General features: G+C 38.0%; 1 pseudogene; it reads right to left on the bottom strand.

The window, feature by feature from the left end:
* Nucleotides 1-9,120: 9,120 nt before the first annotated feature.
* On the bottom strand, nt 9,121-10,870 carry LOC113687228 (prohibitin-3, mitochondrial-like; annotated as a pseudogene).
* Between the last annotated feature and the right edge of the window lie 300 nt (nt 10,871-11,170).

Here is an 11,170-nt window from a genome sequence, read left to right as displayed (position 1 = left end):
CATACTTTTCTATCATTTCACTATTACCCCACTAGTTTCTTGTTTAATTAGTATTACATTCCTAGGGTCAAATCTTGCAATGAATTAAAACGTCTTGAGCACTCAAGTTACAACAGAAACAGTTAAACATGTAATTAAATCGATATATAAGTAACATAACACACTCGTATTTCTAATTAAAATGTGAAGAGTATTTATATAAATTTTTGGATTCTCACACTACAAACTTCTATTATTCACTTCTCAAGTGATAAAATAATTAAAATTAAAAATAAAAGCATTAAATTTAAATAAAATTTTCGGATCCTCACAAAATGTGTAGAAGATTTTCTAATGAGGGGATGACTACAATTTTAAAATGATTTGACAGCTAGAAGGGGATAAATTCTTCTAATATTGTCATTTGAATGGAAGGTTTTATATTCTATGCTACATACTATAGCCAAGGGAAAACATCCAGTGATAGCTCTCATGTTAATGCTGTCATAATTTTTTTTTTGTTGTAAAAGTTACACGATGTATTCTCGTACATAATCTGTTAGGTTCATGAGTAAAAAGAGTACGTCCCACATTGGTCCGAAAGATGGAGAAAGAGTGGTTAATATATAAGTAAGGGCCCAAGACCTAATGGCTTAAGCTTTTGGGCCAGAGTTGGGTTCCTGACTTACATATTAGGCTCTTTGTTGAACTCTCTTGAGGTGTTCCTCCCTAACAAATTGGTATCAGAGTTTTAGGTTACGAGACTTGGCTACTCATGGGCAAATGGATTCTTCTCGGAGTTGATCTGATGAAAATTACCGAAGTGCCAAAGTGCTAAGGAGTTTGGCTAGTGTTGGACCAGGTGTGCCATGGGTTTGGCAGGGGGTCTGATTGGGGTTAGACCAAGGAGCCAAGGGCTGGCACGGGTCCAAAATACAGTTTGGATGTTAAAGAAGAATGGGTCCATGATTGGGAGAAGAGGTGACTTTAGGTGATAAGGTGGGCTTGCAATGAATATTAAAGTGGTCTCGAAGAAGAGCTTGTAAATTTGGCTTTAATGTGGGGGTTACTCATGAAGGGAGAGATTTGTTAGATTCACGAGTAAAAAGAATACGTCTCACATTAATCCGAGAGATGCAGAAAGAATGGTTAATATGTAAGTAAGGCCCAAGACCTAATGGCTTAAGCTTTTGGGTCAGAGTTGGGTTCCTGACTTACATATTGGGTTATTCGGTGAACTCTCTCGAGGTTTTTCCTCCTAACATAATCATTTTAAAGTCTTGAAATATTTGTGTGAACATTTTAATTTACTAATACTTTGTCTAGACTGTTTCTAAGTGTGACGACTTGAAAATTTGCTTGTATTTTCTTATAATTCCCTCTTATTTTGAATAAATTATTTTATAATTCCTTTACTACTCATTTTATTCTCTCAATAGTTGTAATATATAATAGAATCGAGATTTTTGCTTTTACTTTTATAGTTAGAGAAAATTAGGAGTTTTGTGCATTTTGGTAGTGTGATCACTTGGTGAGGTGTGTGTACCGAATTTGGTGGATAAGAACGAGTATTAAATAAGAGGAAGTGTGTGATTAGAAGTGCCAATCATAAGTTAGTGAATCATAAGTTAAAACACAAGTACGAGAGAGTTAAGAAAAATAGGATTGAACCGACATGCACCGTTTATTACCGATTGAGTACTCCACTTGATCAATACTTTCTTGCCCTAATCTCCTTGTTTTTATTTCATTTAATTTTTCCTAAATTACCTTTAAGTCAGCCACCATTTTTGACTAAAGAAAAGTGAGAAGAGAGAAAAAAAGGAAAAAACTTGGCTTCGACAAGTGTCAAATATCCAGGAGTTGTTGACCAAGACATTTCCTTTCTTATCTTTTCTTTTGGCCAATTTTTCTTCTATTTTTTCATGTCTTGGCCGTGAGCTTAGGAGAGAAAAGAGAGGAGGAAAAACTTCCATTTCCATCTTGATTTTGCCTTGTTTAAGTTGAAATCACAAAAACTAAACCGATTAAACTTGCATCAAGGGTGTTAGGAAGCTTGGTGTGGTGAAAGTTTTGGAAGAAATAGATTGGTTCCTCACTTTCAAGAAGGTTTTGGAAGGTATAAGTTCATCCACTTCTTTTCTCTTCCTTATTCTTGCTAAATATGCTATAGAAGCTTTGAATCTTGGAGTATTATGGATGATTTTCTAGTTTTGGGTTGTTTGGTGAAAATTTCAGCTAGGGTTTACTATTTTAGCCTTGATTTATGTTGGTCAACTATCTTATGTTGGTATAGAGCATGGATATGGAATTTGTGAGGCAATTAATGGCATGGTTGTGACTTTTTAGTGTTAAAAGATGAATTTTCAGCTTTGATAAGAAAATTCCAGCTTTGGTAGTGGGTGATTATTTGCTAGAAATGACTTATATTTGGATGGTTTGTACTCTAGATGAAGAGCTATCTTGATATGTTTATTGGTGGTGTTTGAATTGGGTTGATTTGAGGAAAAACATGAAGCCTTAAATGGCTGAAAAATTAGGTAAACACAAAGGAAACGCCGCCCGATTTTTCTTTCATGAGATAAGTGAGTGAAATGGAAATAGGGATGTGATTTGGGTTTAATTTGGGACTTAGTTAGGTAGAGATGCTTAAATGACCTTGTGGGTGACTTATAAGCTAAAATTGTTGCTCAAAAGTGTATATTTCTCAGAAACAAAGTAATGGCCACTTTAAACACGATTTTCTAGTTTCTTCCGCCAAGTTGCGAACTTAAACGTTTTAATCGCTTTTTTTATCGAAACTAAAAGAGCGAGCATGAATTTTCTAGGGTTTAATAAGTAAAATAAATACTACTTAAACGAGTTCTATTTACTTGATTTTCTTTAAGCAAAACTCTTATATTTTGAACCCAAATTGATTGTAAATTGTTAAACGTTATTTTATCGCAGATTTGGACTCCGGTCAGGGAGTTGAACTTGAGTGTGATTTTGAAAAGCAATAACTCATTGGTGAGTGTTTTCAAGTGTGTGATTGAACTTGATATTTGAATGAAATACTTGACTTGTTTGGACGGGCAAGGGTGTATTTTATCCCACTTGCCCTAATGCAATTTCTTACTGTTTACTGGTTGTTATTGACTTGATATACCCGTACTTATATTGGTGCTTGTACTTGACTTGTGAGTGCTGAGCGGTAATATGTACCACACTCAATCCGAGTAGGAGGTGCCTCTGATCCCGTCTCACTACTTTTATTCTCACCCTATTGGTTAGTCAGTCGAATCGAGCCAGTAAGGGCTTGGTCGAGGAGACTGGCGAACCATAGGTACTGTTTATTGTTTATTGTATAATCCTTTGGATATAGTCCACTGGATTCGGTATACTCAAGTATTACCATCACTCTTATTTTGAAGTTCAGACCCGGTAGGGGGTTGATTGGTGGATAAAATTTGGTGTAAAGTGGAGATCTACCGTGAGAACTCATGTTTTAATTCCTAATTTAGTCTCTTTTATAATTATTTGCCCTAGTATTATTTAATTATACTATTATTGCATGAATTTCCCTTAAATTAAGCTTTTATCGCGTTCGCATTAAAAGTTTCTCGAAAGTCGCACCGGCGCGACTAATTGGAGATTTGAGAATTTAATACTTGACTAGTAAGTATGGGTAATTGCAGTGTTAGAGGAATTGCCTTGGAGGATTTGTGTTTAAGTGTAGGAAACAAGAGAGAAAGTGGTAGTGCAAGACACTATTGTGCCACTATTGAAAGTTGACTTTTACACAAACTTAAGGCTAGCTTTCCTTCATCTTTCCACCACAAAAATCAAAAGCCATACACTCCCTCACACTCTATCTTGCTCGGCCGAAACTTGAAGGAAAAAAGGGGGAAGAAAAGCTTTACCTTTTAGCTTCAATCTTGCTTGATAATCATTATCCAACCCACAAAATTTTTGGATTCTTACTCTAGCTAGAAGGAAGGTGTAACCTTGTGGTGATTCTTGGTGAAGTGTTGGTGGAAAGTCTTGCTTTCAACTAGGGTTTAGGATCTTGAAGAGGTAACCACTTCATCCTTCTTTAATCTTTCAATTTTACTAAGATTAGAGGTTGAATTTCATGAGTTTGAAACCCTAATCAAGGAGCTAGGCTAGAGGACTTGAGGAACTTTTATTTCTTCTTATACATCCTAGGTAGTGGTCTTGAGGTGACCTTTTAGGTAGTGGACTTGAGGCTTCTTGCTTGATTATTGTTGTTTGTGTGATGAGTGACTTGATATTGGCTTGGTAAGAGGAGAGAAAGTTGGAAGAAACTCATGGGAAGAGCTGGCCGAAACTGCTGCCTTGTTACCTTGATTTGATTTCAAATTTTGTTGCTTATATGGCTGCTAAAATGCTTGTTATATGTTTAATTGTGTGTGTAGAGATTGTCTTTCAAAAATCATTTCAATTGGTTGGATAAAACTTGAGTTTTGACGAAAGGAAGAAAACTGGAAAAGCTACCCAGGTCAGCCGACCGGGGGTACTTTGTCTGAGCATAAATCTTTGTACAAAAGTCAAAATCAAGTGCCATTTGCGGCATTTGAAACTAGACACCAAGAGTTTTCGAATGGTATAAGGTTCCCCTGCTAATTCATTTTGAGTGAGCCATAGAGAATTAGCAAAGTGGACTAACCTTTTTTACCTGTTTGTCCGAGAGAAACTGTGTAGCTGCATATTGTGGCTCAATTTCGTCCCTCTTGTGAAAGGAGTTTGGAAACAATTTCTTCTGATGAATTATAGAATTTTGAATCTAGTTTCTAACACCATAAATCATTCTCAATTCGGACTTGTGTAGAGTTAGATATGGCCTGATTTCAAAACTGTATCAAAACTGGTAACTGGAAAAATGCTGAACAGGTTGCGAAATCCAGCCATCTTCAAACTGTTGTATCTTGTTGTTCAAAAATCCAAATTTAGTTATGCTTGTTGTGTTTGAAACTTGACTTGAAACTCTTGCTGTTTTATAAATTTCATAGGTTAATTCAATATCTATGAATTTTGCCGAATTTTCAAACTTTACTGAAAAATCAAGACTGTTTCTGTCCTGATTTAATAAAACAGTAAGTTTGAGCCGAGATTTGAATGCTTTCTGACTTGAATTCAGGAAAAGTGTCTTCTGGAAAATTTTAGTACTTTGAATCTAGTTTCCAACGGTATAAAGTTTTCAGTTTTTATACTTACCAAACTCAAGATATGAATTTTCAAGTGTTGTCGCTTAAAGTTGGAAATTTCTGATTTCTTAAAAAATGAACTTTTATGAACTTCCAACTTCCTTTTGAGATTGATAGTCCATTTCAAACTTGATTTCATGAATGGTACAAGTTCTCTTGTGACTTTAACACCTTCATTTTTGAAACTCGATTCTCGATGGAATAAACGTCTTTTGATGCGTTTTCCTAGTTTTAAGTAAACGAACTTTATTTATTTGTATGCTCAATGACTTAGGGTATTTGTGAGTGATAGTTGGTTAATATTTCTTCAGGTACTCAAGAGGGTTTCGAAAGGAATCCCGGCGTGGAACTTTAAAGGAATTTCTTGCTCACTTGCTTTTGATTGGTGAGTGCCAAGTGCATGACTTGTTGCATATTATTTGAACTGCTTCTTGTTGAATATTATTTGAACTACTTCTTGTTGAATATGTGAATTGGACTTGTCGAGACGAGTATGTATTTTACCGCACTCGTTCTCTCTTTCTTGACTTGATAATTGACTTGCTCGTTCTTGATAATTATACTCGTGCTTGTGCGTGACTTGGTGTCGATTTGAGAGAAATCACATCGACTTATACTTGTACTTGTGGGGATGTCCAAATCTCATTGGCTAACCTTGTAACTCGAGCCGGCATGGACTTGGTTAGAAGTTTGGTGAACCATGAAAAATTATAAAGTTTGATCTTTTGAGATCTCGGAGGGACCGGACTTGCTAGTTTGGACACCTTCCACAGACGGCCGGTTCAAGGTTCAGTCGGCACTGCGGATGCTCCGGAAGCCTGCCAACAATTTGATCTCACGGACGCTCGTTTGGGATCGGCGTATTCCCATCAAGATTTCAATCTTCATGTGGAGGCTCCTGAACGATTGGCTTCCTTTTCCGGATAAACTCCAGCGATTTGGCTTCCACTTGCCTTCGAAATGCTCCTTTTGCTTCAATGTGGAGACCTTAAAGCACTCGTTTGTCCACTACTACACAGCTAACCAGGTTTGGGGCCATTTCGAATATATCCTGGGCCTCCAGAGCACGGTGGAATCGCTCATAGACAAGTTGCAAGGATGGTGGATCCACGCTTCGGGAAGCTCGCCAAGGGCCGTTTTGACCCACCTCCTCCCAATCTTGATTTGTTGGGAGCTCTGGAAGGCAAGGAATAAGGTTGTCTATGAAAATGTGATGCCCCAGCCGAGTCACATATGCCGCCAAATTGTTTGGCTCCTCAATGTTATTGGAGCGGCTCACCCCTTTGTCTTATCAAGACCAGACGATGGAACCTGGAAGTGATTGGGTTTGCTCCCTCACTTTAGAAGGCCAAAACCACTACAATGCATCACTCTGGTATGGTCCTTGCCATCCTATCCATACAGCAAACTGAATGTTGATGGGTCATCCTTGGGAAACCCTGGGCACTCGGGTGGAGGAGGGATTGTCAGGGATCATCATGGTCAAGTCAGTGGCACTTTCTCCACCTACTATGGCTTTTGCTCAAATATGGAAGTGGAAACTAGAGCTCTCCTGGAAGGCCTTCAATTTTGTCTCAGCCTTGGCCTGGTCAACGTGATCGTCCATATGGACTCGGCGCAGTTACTCAAAGCGGTGCAGTGACTAGCCTCCACACCTTGGACACTTGATGGGCATATTCGCCTCATACGGCACCTGTTGACTCGAGCAGAATTTATATTGGAGCACTGCTATAGGGAGACCAACTCTGCAGCAGATTCACTCGCAAAGCAAGCAGCCACTACAAGACATTCGGAGATTTTTTGGGCCACCAACTTACCGAAGCTAGTTAAGGGGATCACACAGTTAGATGCAAATCTATACCCTTATTTTCGTCTAACGCGCTGCATGTAATAGGGTCATCTGGGGACTTAGCACAAGTTTCCTTTGTATATTTTTTCGATTCCATCAATAAAACAAGTTTATTTAAAAAAAAAATACACACATTATATATTTTATTTTATCTTCATATATTACTAAAAGTATTGCATATATCATATAATCGAATAATTTATATGTTTAATTGACTTTGTAGAATTGAATGTATGAAGATACTCTAGATTAATGCATGAAAATTCTTATTGGGGTATACCAATTAGAATAAGATAAAGTTTTGAGGCAATACACCAAATTAATAAAAATGCAACTCCTTGACAAGTAATAAATTAAAACCAAATGACCCTTTTAACCCTAGGACCAACTAAAATTATCATGCAACCTAACATCTAACGATTCTTACTATTCAAAACCAGAGCAGAGAAAGGAAGACTCGATTGTTTCATTTGATAGCAGAAACCGTGAGGAGGAAAAGAGAGAAAAAATGAGAGTGAAGCTTTCTTCCTCCTCCAGCCTTAAAATCGTGAGCCAAAAGTGAGAGAGAGGGAGAGAAATCTTGGTGGTAGACTTCACTTACCAGCCTCAACCGAATGAGAGTGAAGTAGATAGAAGGAAGGAAAAGAGTCGGGTGCAGTTGTGGAGGAACCGACGCTACAACAAAAATGAATTTTAACGGCATTTAAAGGTGTCAGTATAGATAATCTAACCTGACACTTTATCTTTCCTCACACCTCGAACGAGTGTCGCCCCTTCCAATATGGGAATAGGCTCGTAACATTCAAAAGTGTCAGGAAAACTATGCTGTTATAGCATCCCATCTGCCAACAAAAATCCCTTTTCTTGATAATCGAAAGTGTCATTACATATTGCTTTAGAAGCTGAGCTATGCTGACACTTTTAACTGCCAGGAGTTTTTTTAAAATTTTTTTTATATAGAAGCAACCTACAGGTAGTGCTTCCTGCTATACATTTCATCAATCTGAAACCCAAAGGACTTGTAAAATTATCCCACAGAACAGAATGCATATAGTAATCTAAAACAAAAATCAATGCTCAAATATAATTTGTTGAACTAAAAGTTAGTAACAACTAGGGTAGCAAATCCCTAACAAGTACAAACTTGAAAGATTCTCATGTGCACAAACTTGAAAGTATCTAGCCTACATATATATGCTCCAACTACCACGACTGCAACCAATCCAGTCATAAGCAGACAAATCTGAAACAAGAGAACATATTATCAGCCCATCGTTGCATTCTCATATAGACGTATGCTCACCTATATATTTGCTATCATGCATAAGGCATAACAACAATAGGCAACATAGTAAGACTTACATTTAGCTTTAAAAACATATACACCAGTTACAATAATTGGAGAAAATTTGAAATTGCACTTTGTCCATCACAATGTACTTTCTTAACCATATAATTGAGCTAATCCTTACTTGATTAAAACATAGAATTGAGTGGTTGCTCTATTAACATGGGCATTTAACTCTAAACGTGGAAGAATAACACAAGAAGAACCATGTCCCATCCTCATATTATGCCTTTAAATACCACCCTTAATGTGGAATTTAGTCACAAATCACCATATTCTAGCACAAGATTCTGACTCCTTAAAAGTTTTATTATCAGCAATATAAAGCTCAATGTTCAGAAGCATATTTATCACATCAAAAGTTTGACACACATATAAAATGCATGTAAGAAACCAAAGTGGAGGAAATCATTAAATTACCATCAGTACCATGTATCAGATTATATAGCTTATTCTGTTGATATGAGAATTAATAGATATAGAACTTTCAAGGGTAATATCAAAAGAATATCCACCTCATATTGTTGATACAATTTTCAAATTAATACCCTGTCAAAATTACTACAGCTTACATATCAAATTGCAGTTTCTTGTCCAAACTTACTAGAATTGTTTTACCTATAGTTGGCGAAAGAAGATTTTAGAACACAAGAGAAAAAGAAATAGAAATAGAACATCCTTTACCTCCACAAAGTCAGTCCCATTAGCTGCAAAAAATCGAAGACCTGCTTCACTAGCTATAGCTTTTGCAAGAAGAGTTTTGCCAGTTCCAGGAGGGCAATGGACAGTAGCGTCATGAAGCCTAGTATTAAGCAAACCACAGTAGTCTTGGAGAATATTGCTGCACTCCAAAAGCACCAATATTACAACCAGAGTACCTTGTCTCCGGCATCTTTTTCACTGTAGAAAAGTTACTCTGAACTGACTTTAAAACCGCGGAATATACCTTTGAATTTTGAAGTACCAAGACTGCTTACTGAACCTAGCCAGTTCCCTCTTAACAGTGGATTTCCAATGAAACTTAAAAGGGAAGAAAAAGGAATAAATGTCAAAAGATCACCTATATTCCGTCTTGGTAAGAAAAGAAGTAAACATCACCTATATGAAGCCCAGCTTGCCACATACCTGTCAGGTGGAAACCTTGAGAAGTTTCTGCCTACGAGGATAACCCCAGCAAAATTGGTATAAGAAACATTCATGTGGAAGAGATTTATCAGTAACTGCAGATGCTTCAAATGAAAGAAAACAGAGGCAGGATGGACTCACAATGTGGCAAAGCTTAAACAACTGGTTAGTTGATTAGGAATTTCTCCACTGAGATTATTATTATTCAGAATATTGCAACAATAACACCCAGACAACAATTTATGATGATATTTACTAAGAAATCATAACATTTTATGCACCTCACCAAAGGTTTGCATTCTACTTGACATTTTATCGAACAAGTTGTAGACAACAAATCTATAACAAAATAGTCACATTCCACAAGTAGACAACTGACAGGAATAAAGCTAATGCACAAAAGGATGGTGGACTATTTGGACCAGTTAGTTACACTTATGTTTTTAGTGTTCGATGAATTGCCTCAAAAAAAATTTCTTTCTAGTACCAGATTTTTTGTCTCACGAAAAGCACTCTGGTAAAGATTGTCTGCTAAATCAAGCACTAATGCACAAAACTCCTACAACCCACCGTATACGCACCACACATCATTCGCTAAAAGCAATTAAGCAAACACAAAAGAATTGAAACCAAATCTAGTTTGTATTTCACAGCAAATGAATCTTCCCGCCGGGAGAGAAATCAATTTGGCAGCCTCACTTTCTCCCACAGCCCTGATGATAGCGGCTCTCCGCTTCTGCTCAGTCTTCATAACCACAAACTTGGAGCGCTCAGCCTCCTGTTGAGCCACCTGCTTCTGCTCCACGGCCTTGGAGAACTCAGCCCCACAGGACAAGTAAGTAATGGAAACGTCATCCAGCACGATGTTGAAGTCCTTGGCGCGGCGAACCAAGCTGTCGCGAACCAGAGCGGAGACGTGGGACCTCTTAGTGAGCAACTTATCGGTGTTTAACTGGGCGACGACGGCCTTGAGTACCTCGTTGCTGATGGAGGGAAGCACTTTCTCGTCGTACTCGAGGCCAAGTTTGAAGATGTTAGGGAGGCGGGAGACCTCGGGTCGGGAGAGGACCCAGAGAGTGAGGTTGACCATCTGGAGATCCTTGGTGCCAGAGATGGAGGAGAAAGTGTGGGGATGGGTACGGATGTCAAAGATGAAGGGCTTCTAGAGCCACGGGATGAGGAAATAAGTACCCTCTCCAATGTGTCATCAATGACACCACGGAACCGGTAGAAGAGGACAGCCCGTTGCCCTCCGTCGACAATGTAGAGGGAGGAGTTGAGGACGGTGGCGCCGATACCTAAACCAAAGGCGGCATGGGCTATGTTGGTCAGGAACGAAATTGCTGCCTGGCTACTACCCATTTTTCCTACCAAGTACATCGGAATCTGACAACAGAGAGATAGAGAGAGGGGGAGGGGGGCTAGAAATGGTGGAGCCGAAAAATAAAAATTTTGAGTAAGTGTTTTCACTAAATGTTTTGGCCGGCAGAATGAAAATTTTGAATATTTTACAGCAAATGAATCATCCGCCAAAATCAAACGATGCCGTTTTGTGTCTTTCTTTTTTTTTGGTACATCTCACATTTTTCTCAAGTGTCATGTTAGGTAGTCTAAAGGCACATTATTATTTTTATATCTGATAAAATTTAAAAAAAAATTAGA

The sequence above is a fragment of the Coffea arabica genome, chromosome 5e (assembly GCF_036785885.1).
Source record: "Coffea arabica cultivar ET-39 chromosome 5e, Coffea Arabica ET-39 HiFi, whole genome shotgun sequence".
Lineage (NCBI taxonomy): Eukaryota > Viridiplantae > Streptophyta > Magnoliopsida > Gentianales > Rubiaceae > Coffea > Coffea arabica.
This window is presented reverse-complemented; position numbering and strand designations above follow the sequence as displayed.